The sequence below is a fragment of the Panthera tigris genome, chromosome C1, assembly GCF_018350195.1.
Source record: "Panthera tigris isolate Pti1 chromosome C1, P.tigris_Pti1_mat1.1, whole genome shotgun sequence".
Lineage (NCBI taxonomy): Eukaryota > Metazoa > Chordata > Mammalia > Carnivora > Felidae > Panthera > Panthera tigris.
In genome coordinates this window covers 72454052-72469321 of record NC_056667.1, presented here as the reverse complement: position 1 = coordinate 72469321, position 15270 = coordinate 72454052, and positions in this window count along the sequence as shown.

Here is a 15270-nt window from a genome sequence, read left to right as displayed (position 1 = left end):
AGATAATTTTATTAACTTTAGAGCTTGTTAAGACAAACATGCATGGTACAATTTCTAGAACAAATATAAATAGAGCATATAGCTTCCAAACTGCTAGAGGAGAAAAAATGGCAAGGGAACTGGCTGATGGTCTTGAGCCCAGCCAGTCAGCTTAACTGGTTAAGGCCCACCACAAGAAAGACTGCTTCTGTGAGTTTTATTGTATATAGAACAGTTGACTTACCGAGAGAACATTTTGTTTTATGGCTGGACAATTTGGGCCCTAAACTAAGGTAAAATGCCTGTTAAGCAGGTATAATTAAATTATTATTTGAGTAGATATAAAAACAATAATGTGTTACTCCCAGCACAAATGTATCACTACTACTTCAAAAAGTACTCAGACCACATGACCTTTTCAACAGTGAGGTCTCTTTACAGACCAAGAGCTATCCCTGATTCTTAGACCTATTGTATGGTATATACAATTCTTGGGACTCCAATTATCCTAAATAACCACACTTCCTATTTCAATGGCATTTTGTATACACAAATAGTACTTATGTGATCTCATTCAATTCCCATGGAATCTTAGAGGCAGATGTTAATTGATGTTATAAATGAGGAAATAGAGGCTATACAAGTTGAAATAATTTGTACAAAGTAAACTAGTAGTATATATAGACTTCAAACACTATTCTTCTGGCTGCCTATTAAGCCCTCTAAAATATTCCCAAGTTGCCACTTGACGAAATTTCTCCAAAAGAAGTTTAATCATAATGTCTTATAAAATATTTAATTTTCAAGATGCTTATTTTCCTATACCATAAATTGTCTTCCTAACCCATCATGCCTATGATATATATAAACTGTATGTGTTTACATGTATATGTGTATACATTTCAAACTTCCAAACTGAGTTCATTTCAGGGAGGTAGCAAATATCGATTCTTGATAAATAACTATGAAGAAGTGATTCAATAGTTCAATACTGTATATCCTTCCCTTAGTTTTCTTCTTTCACATTTTTTAAACTGCTCCTCATTTCATCTACAAACATGTTCATATATATAATAACAACAACAAAAAATTGTTTCCTGGCTGTTAAGGTATGAATTGTTAAAATTCAAGCCAAGTATGGCTTCTTAGAAACTGTTTACTGTTTATTAATAGTTTTTTTGAGTATTTTAATGAAAAGATAGTACAAATAAAATATTTATTAATTGGTAATTAAATTTTAAGTGATACCAGTTTTGATGAAATTTTAGAAATAAGTATTTTTAAACATCCACTGATTTACAAATCAGATCACAAATCAAATAAATGAAATTGATTCTCTGCTAAATAAATATCAGTTGGTGTGTCTTATATTTTGAATAGATCTTTTAGCCTTGCACAATTTGTTAATATCATGCATTGGTAATTTGAAAAATATTGGTTCACTAAGATATGTAGAACTTCCAAATGTTGATATATTTTGTTATACAACATCAAAAACTCACAATAATTAATACCACCACCAAGTTTATCAGATAAGTCTTTAAGTATTAGAAAGGGGTCAAGAATGCAATAATGCAAGTTTTCCAAAATACTAATTTTTGAAAACTCAAATTTTATCATTGGCAACAAATACTGTTGGTTGTCTTCCTCCTCATTGAAATTTCTGAAAAAAAAATCTGCAAAATATCTAAGTCTGAAAAAACCAGTTTGTCAGTAGTTTTTTTTCAAGTAAAAAGGTGCTTATGAAACTGCATTTACTTGCACATAAAACTCTTATGAAAAGTGACTTTGTCAGTTTTATCCTAAACAAAAATAACTTGAAGATTGTTTTTCACTTGAAAAATAAAAATTTGTACGTGAAATTCTCTTTTAAAAATGACTTCAGCTTCTTATTTTTTTCATTTTTTAATTATGAATTTTTAAAAATTTACATCCAAGTTAGTTAACATGTAGTGCAATAATGATTTCAGGAGTAGAATCCAGTGATTCATTACCTATGTATAACACCCAATGCTCACCCAACAAGTGTCCTCCTTAATGCCCCTTGTCCAATTAGCCCATCCCCCACCCCAAAACCCTTAGCAACCCTCAGTTTTTTCTCGGTATTTAAGAATCTCTTATGGTTTGTCTCCCTCCCTGTTTTTATATTATTTTTGCTTCCCTTCCCTTATGTTCATCTGTTTTGTATCTTCAATTCCACATGAGTGAAGTCATATGATATTTGTGTTTCTATAATTTCACTTAGCATAATACCCTCTAGTTCCAACCATGTTGTTGCAAATGGTAAGATTTCATTCTTTTTGATTGCCAATTAATATTTCATTGTATATATTTACTACATCTTTATCCGATCATCCATGGATGGACATTTGGGCTCTTTCCATATTTTGACTATTGTTGATAGTGCTGCTATAAACATTGGGGTGCATGTGCCCCTTCAAAACAGCACTCCTGTATCCTTTGGATAAATACCTAGTAGTGCAGTTGCTGGGTTGTAGGGTAGTTCATTTTTAATTTTTTGAGGAACCTCCATACTGTTTTCCAGAGTGGCTTCACCAGTTTGCATTCCCAGCAGCAGGGCAAAGGAGATCCTCTTTCTCCACATCCTTGTTAGCATGTGTTGTGCTTGAATTGTTAATTTTAGCCATTCTGACAGGTATGACTTGGTATCTTATTGTGGTTTTGATTTGTATTTCCCTGATGATGAGTGATGTTGAGCAGTTTTTCATGTCTGTTAGCCACCTGGATGTCTTCTTTGGAAATGTGTCCATTCATGTCCTTTGCCCATTTCTTCACTGGATAATTTGTTTTTTGGGTATTGAGTTTGATAAGTTCTTTATAGATTTTGGATACTAATCCTTTATTTGATATGTCATTTGCAAATATCTTCTCCCATTCCATCAGTTGCCTTTTAGTTTTGCTGATTGTTTCTTTTGCTCTGCAGAAGCTTTTACTCTTGATGATGTCCCAATAGTTCATTTTTGCTTTTGTTTCCCTTGCCTCAGGGGATATGTTAAATAAGAAGTTGCTGCGGCCAATGTCAAAGAGGTTTTGTCTGTTTTCTCCTCTAGGATTTTGATGGCTTCTTGTTTTACATTTAGGTCTTTCATCCATTTTGAATTTATTTTTCTGTATCGTGTAAGAAAGTGGTCCAGTTTCATTCTTCTGCATGTCACTGTCCAGTTTTCCCCAAACCATTTGCTGAAGAGACTGTCTTTATTCCATTGGATATTCTTTCCTGCCTCATCGAAGATTAGTTGGCCATATGTTTGTGAGTCCGTTTCTGGGTTCTGTATTCCGTTCCATTGATCTATGTGTCTGGCTTTGTGCCAGTACCATACTGTCTTGATTACAGCTTTGTAATACAGCTTGAAGTCTGGAATTGTGATGCCTCCAGCTTTAGTTTTCTTTTTCAGGATTGCTTAGGCTATTAGGGGTCTTTTCTGGTTCCATACAAATTTTAGGATTATTTGTTCTAGTTCTGTGAAGAATGCTGGTGTTATTTGGACAGGGATTGCATTGAATATGTAGATTGCTTTGGAAGTGACTTCAGCTTCTACGTAAACTTGTATAACATTTAAGTCACCTCTGACATAATTTTTCAATTGCAGCCCAAGAAAATTCTTCATAAGATATTAAAGTAATACATTTCGGAACTTAATAAGCCTCATTTTTGGTAAATATATTCTCACTGAAACCCACTTTCTCTCCTTTTTTAAATGTAAAATGTAATGATCATAGACATTAAAAACTTATCCTTTACTTTGCTGAATAGAATCCTGCCTCTATGTTCATTATTCTATAAATCTGGATTTTTAAAGACTCATTTAAAAAGAAATAATACTATTTGTAACATTCTTTCTCTTTTCTTGGCCCTAGAAAATATTCTAATAATTTAAATCTCTGAAATTACACACCCTTCCATTTCCCAGACCTATGCTCTAAAGCCTTCCTCATTTTTTGTTTATCCTACCAGACAGCTTCCTTTACTGACATTACTGACACCTCATTTCTTTTCCTACCATAGTCCTCTATTAGATCTTATTTTTCAATGGAATTCAGTTTTGGAACTATGGCCACAAAATGTTTGTTAGCATGGCCCTTTGGATGAGCTTGATTTAGGGCAATGAATATGACACATTTTGAAACCAGAATGCTCTCTAATACGTATTTGTTTTTCTATTTTCTGCATGAAAATTTGAAAGATAAAATTTGGTTATAGAATGTATTTCTTATATGTGCAAACAAAGCATTTATAATTATATAGATAAGATCTTAACAAATATCAGGAATTAATGTCAGATTCAGAGAAGAATTTGAAAATATTGCTGTTCCATTTTAAAATGTTAATGAATTAGTCATTAAGGGAGTGCAAATTAAAACCACAAGATTCCACTAACCCATTAAAACCTCTCAATAAAATGGAAAATTTTACTAGATAAATAGAATCAGTCATAGGAAACTTGAAGAGACCAAGGATTAACTTTTGTTCAACTAATAAACAAGGAAAAGATACTACACTTGTAAAAATAAGTTAATGACATATATTTTTGTAACATTGACAAAAATTTTAAAAAGACAGTCTATCTATTTTTGGTGAGTGTTTAGAAGGCAAATAACTTCCATAGAGAGTTGATACAAAAAAAAAACAAAGGGTCGCTAATATTTTCTTGTGAATAAATTGCCAGTGCCAATTAAAAACCTGAAAAAAGTTCTTGTCTCTGAAAATGCTCTTTTAGAAATTCTTCCTAACAAATTAGTTAAAGATATAAATTAAGATTTTGTTATAAGAATGTTCGAGGGGTGTCTGGGTGACTCAGTCAGCTGAGCAACCGACTTCAGCTTAGGTCATGATCTCAGTTTGTGGGTCTGAGCCCCGCTTGGGGCTCTGTGCTGACAGGTCGGAGCCTGGAGCCTGCTTCGGATTCTGTGTCTCCCTCTCTCTCTGCCCCTTCCCCGCTCATGCTCTGTCTCTCTCTGTCTCTCAAAAATAAATTTAAAAAAATGTTAAAAAAAAAAAGAATGTTTTAAAAGTGAAAAATAAGGGCGCTTGGGTGGCTTAGTTGGTTAAGCATCCGACTTTGGCTCAGGTCATGGTCTCACGGTTTGTGTGTTTGAGCCCCGCATCAGGCTCTGTGCTGACATTCAGAGCCTGGAGCCTAGTTCAGATTTTGTGTCTTACTGTCTCTCTCTGCCCCTGCTCATGCTTGTCTGTCTCTCTCTCTTAAAAATAAACTTAAAAAAAATAAAAGAGTGAAAAATAGGAACGATTCTAGATTTCCTTGTATAAATTTTATTATATGTATATATGATCATTTAAAATTAATTTAAGATTCAATATGTTAATGATACAGTTTTGAATTTTAAAAGCTAGTATTATATTGCAATGGGATCGGCAAAACACAACTGTACACAGCAATATGGGTGAATCTCACACAAATGTTTCAATAAAAGAAGTCAGTCATAAAAAATACAAATCAAAACCACACTCAGATATCACCTCACACCAGTAAGAGTGGCCAAAATGAACAAATCAGGAGACTATAGATGCTGGAGAGGATGTGGAGAAACGGGAACCCTCTTGCACTGTTGGTGGGAATGCAAACTGGTGCAGCCACTCTGGAAAACAGTGTGGAGGTTCCTCAAAAAATTAAAAATAGATCTACCCTATGACCCAGCAATAGCACTGCTAGGAATTTACCCAAGGGATACAGGAGTACTGATGCATAGGGGCACTTGTACCCCAATGTTTACAGCAGCACTCTCAACAATAGCCAAATTATGGAAAGAGCCTAAATGTCCATCAACTGATGAATGGATAAAGAAATTGTGGCTTATATACACAATGGAGTACTAGGTGGCAATGATAAAGAATGAAATATGGCCCTTTGTAGCAACGTGGATGGAACTGGAGAGTGTGATGCTAAGTGAAATAAGCCATACAGAGAAAGACAGATACCATATGTTTTCACTCTTATGTGGATCCTGAGAAACTTAACAAAAGACCATGGGGGAGAGGAAGGAAAAAAAAAAGAGGTTAGAGTGGGAGGGAGTCAAAGCATAAGAGACTCTTAAAAACTGAGAACAAACTGAGGCTTGATGGGGGGTGGGAGGGAGGGGAGGGTGGGTGATGGGTATTGAGGAGGGCACCTTTTGGGATGAGCGCTGGGTGTTGTTTGGAAACCAATTTGACAATAAATTTCATATATTGAAAAAAAAAATAAAAAAAATATTCTATTTACTTAAAGTGCATATGTCAACTACACTTTAAAAAAACTGTAAACAGATAAAAACAATTTATGTGGTTAGAAGTTAAGATAATGTTTACCTCTTGGGGAGATAATGTAGGGAACAGGGGGCATCTGGTAAGGTCTTGATACTGATTTTGATTAATGGATATGTTTATGAAAATTCATCCTTCAAATAACAAAAGCCAAGGTTTGCTTGTACTATGCTCTAGAAAGGAGTGGGAAATGATATAGACAAGTTATTATATAACATAAATATTTACAATAAACCTCCTTGGCCTGATTTTGTGTCCTCATACAAGAGAAGATACCTACAATAACCAGGTTATTCTCCCCTTATCTCTTCATTCATTCAATGAAGTTAAATTTTGAGAATTTATTATGCACCGGGTCCAGTTGTAGTTCATGATGTGAACAAAACCAACAGGTCACTGCTCTAACGGAACTTTTATCCCAGTGGGGAATATTAACGATAAACATTCTAACATTCCATTGAACATTAAAATACATCAGCCAGTGTTAAAAGCTATACAGAGAATTTTATAATGAAAGATAATGGTGATTATATTGCTGCTTAAGACTAAGTTGAAAGAGAAGGCCTAATTGTAAGAGATATTTAAACAGAGAAGTGAAAAGAAGGAATCAGCAATGAAAAATTGAGATTTTCAAAGAAAAAAATGACTTCTGGGTTTGAATTCAGGCAGCTGGGTGGATCAGTGTTACTGTGTATATAGAAGTAACAGGAAGAGCAACAGGCTGACACAGCAGGGTAAGGAAGGACTGCTTTTCTCAAGTGTGAAATAAGTCTTTAGCTGCTTTTGAATGAGTCTGGCCTTGATATCTTTAAAATGGATTTGAAGGATTGAAGTCCTGAAAAAGCTAAACACAGTTACAGAAGGGATTAGGATTAGAGAATTAGGCAGAAGCAAATTCATATAAAATTTGAATCAACCTAAATAAATAGAGACTGAAAGCTAGTTGGGAGATTACTTAAGAGGAAATGTTAAACCAAAATTTGTTATTTCAGTAGCAATGAAGATATAGTTCAAGATACTTTTTCCTCATTAGTTGGGTGATTCGACATTCCTGTCTAAAGGTATAATATTGTCTTTCTGTGGCTTAAGGCTATTCTGTAAGGTTGTTACTGGTCTCCTTTTGTGGTCCTTTTGTTAGCTCTGGGATTGATTTATTGCAACTGGTACTCTAGAGAAGACAAATTCTATGCCTTCATGTATTGAACATGGCAATAATCACTGGGGATATAATGGTGATAAGATTGTCTCCTTCCCTCAAGAATCCCACCTTCTGGAGTGAAATAGGGACAAGTAAATTGTCAATGAAAACACAAAGGGTTGGGGCACCTGGGTGGCTCAGTTGGTTAAGTCTCCAAGTCTTGATTTTGGCTTAGGTCATGATCTCACAGTTGTGGGATCAGCCCTGTGTTGGGCTCCTCCCTGAGCATGGAGCCTGCTTGGGATTTTGTCTCTCCCTCTTTCTCTGTCTCTTCCCTGGTCTTGCTCTCTCTGTCTCTCTCTGTCTCTGTCTCTGTCTCTGTCTCTCTCTCTCTCACACACACACACACACACACACACACACACACACTAAATAAACAAACAAACATTTAAAAAAAGCCACAGGTGGTTAAGTGTTACCTTGAGGATGAGAATGAGGTAATGTGAGGGAACCAAACCCAATCAGAGGGGGGACTGGAGAAGTTAGGGACTGCCTCCAGGGGAGTGACACCAAGTCAAGACTAAAAGTATGAGCGTGAGTTATCCATGTGACTGCAGGATATGGAAGTGGAGAGAGACTTTCCAGGAGAATGAAAAGCACTTCACAGGCCAAGAATGAGAGATCCTGCATATATTGAGATAGGGTGCATGGAACCAAGTATATACAATGTGAGAAGGTATGAGACTTGAGATGGGAGTGGTAAGCGGGAGGTGGAACATGAAATACATTCAGTCATATCATGGGGCTTGAACTTCACACCAAGTGCAAAGGAGAGTGACAAGATCAGATCTGTACTTTAGAAAGACTCTGGCCACAGGCTGAAACAGGTTGGAAACAGGGCCACATTGCTATCGTGTATATCTTGTATGACGTAGAAAACAACTTGTGTGAATTAGAAGAATGTGCTCCTTCAACCTTGATCTTGAGAGCTGAGTTTTGACTGTATTTTGTCCTTGTTCTCCTTACCATCAACATGACTAGATGTCTTTGGGCAGGGCATGATGGAAAAGGATTATGTAGGAATCCAGGTGAGAGATGCTGGGGGCATGAACTAAGGATAGAGGCAGGCTTTTTGAGGTGTTCAGAATTGACAGGATTTGATGACTGATTGGATGTGAAGGGTAAGAAAAGGGAATGGGAAAGTTTGTGTATTTTTATGAGCATTTGAATATTCATCACTGTATTCTTCCCTCTCTCTTCTTTTATTCTCTCCCCAGGACACAGTCCTGTTCTCCAGAGAGAGCTCAGGGAGCTAAAGGAAGATTTATGTCAGATATGTAAACAGGTAAATGCATTTGGGATTTAGAATACTATATGAAGAGTAGAGAGTAGGACACAAAAGAAGGGATGGTCCATTCTTCCTGAGAGTTGGGAAGGCAGCCAGGAGAGTCAGTAGGAGTAGAATTTTAAAAGAGGGGCATATGGTCAGAAGGCACACAAGGGAAACTGAAGATGCTGAAGTTAGAAGTGGAGAAGGATGAGGGGAGTGTTGTGCTCTTGACAAAGACCCAGAGATGTAAAACAGTGTGGACTTTTGGGAAAACTGAAAGTCTGACTGATTGAAGCTGTGAGACCAATGGATACGGTGTAATAAGAGATAGGGAAGTAGAGTTAAGGCCCAAATGACTGGGGCCTAATATTCATTTGACAAATATTTTGGTGCTTTTGTGCTAGGCACCTAGTAAAAGTGATATATAAACAGGCATAGTCTTTGCTTTCATGGCATTTAGACTTTCTTGTGAAAGCAGTATGGGGCTAGTATTATAGTCTTTCTCTAGTTCCTTTGGGGGTCGTGTGGTAGATGTATTGGGGAAGGTAGACTGAAGACAGACAGATCAGGTAGGAATCATCTTTATCCAGGAGATGGTGATGGGCACTGAACTGAGGCAGCCTCACTGAAGGTGAAGCAGGGAGAGAGAAAGGTTAAGGAGATGTCACTGATAGGACTGGTTGACTAATTGGATGAAAAGTGTGTGGAAATTGAAGGGTCAGGGTTGGCCTCTTGGTCTCTGATTTAAATGACTGAGTGGCAAGATATTTTTCTCTCATTGAGATAAGGCATTTAGAAGGAGGTGTGGGTGAAGAAAATGAATTCAGTTTTATAGAATTATTTTGTTTCCTGACAAAAATTGATAAATTTATATCCAAATTGTTCTCTAAACTTCTAAACTACCCATCTTCCAGGTTGGCTCAAAATTGTGTGTGTGTGTGTGTGTGTGTGTGTGTGTGTGTGTGTGTGTGTGATATTCATGTTGATGGCACAGAGGGTGGAGGTGGAACAGGAAACTCAATGGGACTTTTCTTAATAGTACTATCCTCTGATATTAGACTCTCTCAAATCTGGAAAGCAATGATTTACTCTGTAAAGGAAACTAGCTGATCAAGGTACTAAGTACATTTGAGACATTGTATCTACTTGGAGAAAAGCAGAAGATTTTCACAGTTGTTAGTTCCCAGCTTGGCCAGACCTTCAAGTTATGAAATAAGTGATGGCTCTATGTTTATACCACCGAATTCCTAGTTTCCAGTTTCTCACATGCCTCTAAAACAGTTTTATGTAAGAGCCACTCCCTTATTTCTTGGCAACCTTGTGACAACAAATGGCAGGACACAGAATGTGAGGTACTCTGCTTACATTCCCTGTGGGGCCAACCCTTCAGGAACTAATGTACTGATCATCACATAAATTATTAAAGCATGGTAGTGGGATCGTATATCATGTAACTTATTTGTAACAAATATTATTTGAATAGGTATTTTATTAAAATGTTATTATAGGTGCTAAGGTTTTAAGACAACTTCCTGGTTCATGGAGCAATATAAAGTTATTTGCAAAGAATACTTATTTTTTCATATGTTGACTTGAAAGGTAGATCTACATGAGGATATAGAGACTGTACTTTGTGAACATGCCATTCATGTAAGGTATGATTTGAATGGATCTCTTTAGAGTTGTGTATGTGGCGGTCCTAGATAATTTTTAGGATTCTATGGGGAGAAAGGATAGAAATTAGTGCAAATGGGACCAATACTAAACATAAACCATGCTGGGCACCAGAAGTAAAGGCTGATAGTAGGAGGGAGGGCTGACTGGAGATGAAGACAAGGACTTGCCAAGAAGGCCTGCATGGAAAATGACTGGGCCTTTGCCTGCAGAATGGAGAATTGATGGTGAGGAGGTAAACACAAGTGTTTTCTACGAAAGGGAAAAAAGTGGAAAGACACTAGGAGTTTAGTGGCTAGGGAATGGGTCTGTATATTATTAGTTGGATTGTCACCATAAATTTGTACAGTGATATTGTTGAATGTGATCAATCATTATAAAATCTATTTATTGAGCAGTATTAACTCACTGGGATATAAGCATAAAAAAAATGATGTTTTCCAGTAGCTATAATGAGCTGTGTTCTATTGAGGTCCCCTATCTCTTTGGGTAGCAAAATCTCTTACTGTCTTCATAGCCCAACTCCATGAGTATTGTCAATTTTGGCTATTCAAACAGCTTTGGTTTTACAGTTAAAACTCAAATCCTGTTCATTTTTAAACTTGTATCTTATTTGAGTTGAAGTTTTCCTCTTTCTCTTCCTCTAACGCAGATTTATCTTTGGTGACTTGAAATAGTGGTAGCAGAGGGTATATGGGCTCAGTCCCAATTAGCTGCCTCTCCCTTTTCCTAGGGATATTCTATTTAAATCTTGGGTAGGAGGAATAGGAGATGCCAGTGTCTTGAGCCTCTCCTGCTGTTGTGTGGTTTCAGATGTCACTCAGAGTGGCGTGTGTTCAAAGCTGGTCTCTAGCAGGTTCTTAGGTGGGTCCTGTAAGGCTCTTCTCTCTACACAATTTCTTGGCATAAGAGATCCAACTAAGTTATACTGTTGTCTTCTGGAATTCCCCTCAGTTAGTAAGAAACCGTATTTTTTAATGCATCAGACATGCATGAAATCCTTAGTGCATGCAGGTGATTCCACTGGCAGACCTCTCTTTTTCACCTTCTCTCTCTTGCCTGTTTCTTCAGTCTTGCAACATCTAGAACTCTGCCCATCTAGTGGCTCAACAACAATGTTGGTATAAATTACCATCTCTTAATTTATGTGGCTTCCTGAGATTTACTACCAACAGACCAACCCCCTTTTCTTTCTCCTAGTTCTCTTCTTATACTGGGGAATGTTTAGGGTACTGGGGTTGGTGATAGTGTAGCTTGGCTGACCCAGTACCTCTCCCTTACTGTAAGGAGATATGGCTGGCAATATCCTGAGCTTGAAATCTGGGATACATGGGGTGACTGGGTGGCTCAGTTGGTTGAGCTTCCGACTCCGGCTCAGGTCATGATCTCACAGTCTGTGAGTTCACGTTGGGCTCTGTGCTGACAGCTCAGAGCCTGGAGCCTGCTTCAGATTCTGTGTCTCCCTCTATGACCCTCCCCTGTTCATGCTCTGTCTCTCTCTCAGAAATAAATAAACATTAAAAAAATTAAAAAAAAAAAAAAGAAATCTGGGATACATAGATCACTCCATTCTTGGAATCTGGAACACTTCTCGTTCTCAGATTTGGGCCTTCATAATTGATTTCAGAAAAGTGGAATCTGGGTAAGTATGAAATTTTATCCTGTTTCAATAGCAAAGGTCCCACAATGAGGACAAAACCAGTGTGTTCCTGGGAAATCTGACTATGAATGGAGGGTCAGATGTGTGAATGGTGAGGATTTTATTTGTGATGGGCTTGATAAATCTCTGTAACTTAATGATGCTTCAGACCACTTTGAAAACATGTAGTTATTTATATCTTGTGATTTGCTTAATGTTTGGCTTTCCTGCTAGGCTGTAAGCTCCATGAGGACTGAGAGAGTATGTTTCATTCACCACTTTTCCATAGCACCTTGCTGCAGAATGATGGCAATTAGTAGGAGCTTCATAAACTGACTGACTGTTGGACAGGTGGTCCTCAGTGTTAAGACCTCTGAGTTTGGGACACAGTAGTACAAAGCTTCTTAACATAAAAGCTGCCATACACCTGGGTTGCTCAGCCAGTTAAGTGACCTACTTTGGCTCAGGTCATGATCTCATGGTTTGTGAGTTTGAGCCCCACGTTGGACTGTGTTGACAGCTCAGAGCCTGGAGCCTACTTTGGATTCTGTGTGTTTCCCTCTCTCTGCCCCTCCCCTGCTTGTGCTCTGTCTCTCTCTGTCTCTAAAAAATATATACATGTTAAAAAACTAAAAAAAAAAGATACCATAAATTGAGCACTAGCTATGTTCAGGAATGGGGCTAATTACCTCTCATTTTCTAATGGGATTCACACAACACTTGGAGGTGGGTACTAGTATCTGATTTTTAAAAAAGACAAAACTAAGGCTTAACCATAGTTCAATTCTATACCAAAGTCTGTCTCCAAATACTTAAAAATTGAAAAAAAATTAAATCAGTTTGTATATATGGAGCTTAAAATATCAGATATTTCTATAGTACTTATCATAAAACATAGCAGTTCCTTGTTCTACAGATCAAACCTCTCTTAACCACACATTACTTCTCCCAATTTCTGCTCCTTCTATATGCTCTATTTCACAGTCAAGATTCTTGAAAGGATTGTGTTTACATACTTTCTCTGTTTATTTACAGCCCATTTTTCCTTTACCATAATTGGTCTCATTAAGGTCATTTGTAACTTTGTGTTATGCTTAATGGCTACCCCTGAGCTTCCATGTTCTGTATTCAATGCCACCAATGTGGAGTGAGTAATCAACCAGGTCACAGAAGCTCATAACCTCCTGCCTGTTGTCTTTTAAAACTATTTATTTTAAAATGTAAGTCATTTTATTTATTCATATATTTATAATTACTTTGTAGTTATTTATATATTATTTATAAATGATTTATTTATTACTTTATTATTTATTTTATTATTAGTGTGGGGGAGGTGCACACACCTCCATGTAAGGAATTCCTTGCTATTCCACAGCTGTCATTGTTGCATTCTTCCATGTCTGATGTGGCCTTTCTGAGGCAAGTTGGAGAAACTAGGCTACATTTCCCAGAAACTGAAGGATTTTGGGTTAGAGTTGGTCAAAAGAGACATTTGCTTGAAATCTGAAAGTCTTCTGTGTCAGCCCCCTTCACAGTATTATTCTGTTTCTTGGTCTTGCTAAGCTTCCAACATCTAACACCAAAAACCAACTTCAGTGCTTCAGGGAGGCTTCGTAGTAACTTTTTTTATGATCCTCCAACTCCTTCAGCTCTTTACTTACACAGCTTAAATCCTTCAATAAATTCCCTGCTCTGGAATATTCATAGTGATCCTGTTTCCCTGATGGAACTCTAATACCATTGTTGTTTCAGTTATCTATTACTGTGGACCAAACTATCCCAAAGCTTAGTGGCTTGAAACAACCATTTTATTATTTTCATGATTCTCTGGGCTGACTGGGCTAAGCTAGGTGGCTCTTCTGCTGGCCTTACTTGAAGTTTGGTGACTGACTATGGATGGAATCATCTAGAGGTTTGCTCATCTAGTGCTATGGACTGAACCGTTTGAAAACTTAGTGGCTTGAAACAATAGCCATTTTATTTTCTCCATATCTTTTGGTTGACAGGGTTTAAATGGGAGTTTCATTTCCTGGTCATGCTTAGAGTCTGGTAACTGCAATGGAATCACCTTATGGTTTGAATGGGAAGTAGAGATTTTGGCCTCTTTCTTTCTCCATACACTCTCAGAACCTCTTCAGTAGTCTCCCCATCACCATAGCTGAATTTTGTATATGGAAGCTCAGGGTTCCCAAGAACAACAAATAGAAGCTTTAATCATTTCTGCTATATTCTATTAGTTAAAGCAAGTCATTGAGATAGCCAAGATCTAATGTAGGAAGTGACTACACAAGGCCATGTTGTGGTGTAATAATAATAATGATAATGATAATGATAATGATAATGATAATAGTTGTGGATCTTTAGAAATCATTTTGGAGACGAGCTACATAATTTTCCATTTGGCCTACAGTAGGCTTGGTTCATTTCCATGTTACTTTGAGCTGTGCTCTTCCTAGACCCATTTTATGCTATGCTGGTGTCATAGTGCATGTTCATCAGGCACTATGTTTGGGTCCCACATTTATACATGCTCTGTTAGAATACTCTAGCCTGAAACACCAGCCACTACAAGTAGCATGAATAGGAGCATCAGAGGGTACTTCCCTTCGTCCTGGTTGAGCAGCTATGATTGTGAATGTATACCATCACTCAGTATAACAACTTGGATAGACCCTAGCCTGCAGGCATTTAGCTTGTGACACTGACCACTGCCTGCCTCTAGGGGCAGCAGCCAGTTGGATGGCTGCTGGTGTGAGCTTTTTTCTATTGACAAATCCTGAAGTCATTCGATTCTCTAAGGCTGGTACAGGAGTTGTCCTCCTCCACCTAGGGTTGCCACTTTTCCTTTACTGGGACAATTTAGGTTTATTTTTTGTACCTGGATTCCCTGTCAGAGGTGTTGGTCCTGAGGTTCCTTTTCTAACCCTGATACTTTTTTTGTGATTAACTAGATCAACTGTTAGATTATGAATGATGCCATGTGACCATAATAGAAAGCCCATGTCAGAGATCCCATATTGTATATGCTATCACTAGTTTATTCTAGACTACAGCTAGAGTTGGCTTCACTGGCATGAGATCTGTGCATTTGCACAAAGAACAGGTCTGGTTCAATGCTTTGGCATTGCTATCTTGATATTCTTGTTAATTTTTGAACAGGGGTCCCTCATTTTCTCTTTTGCACTAGGCCCTGTAAACTATATAGCCTGTACTGACCATAACAATTG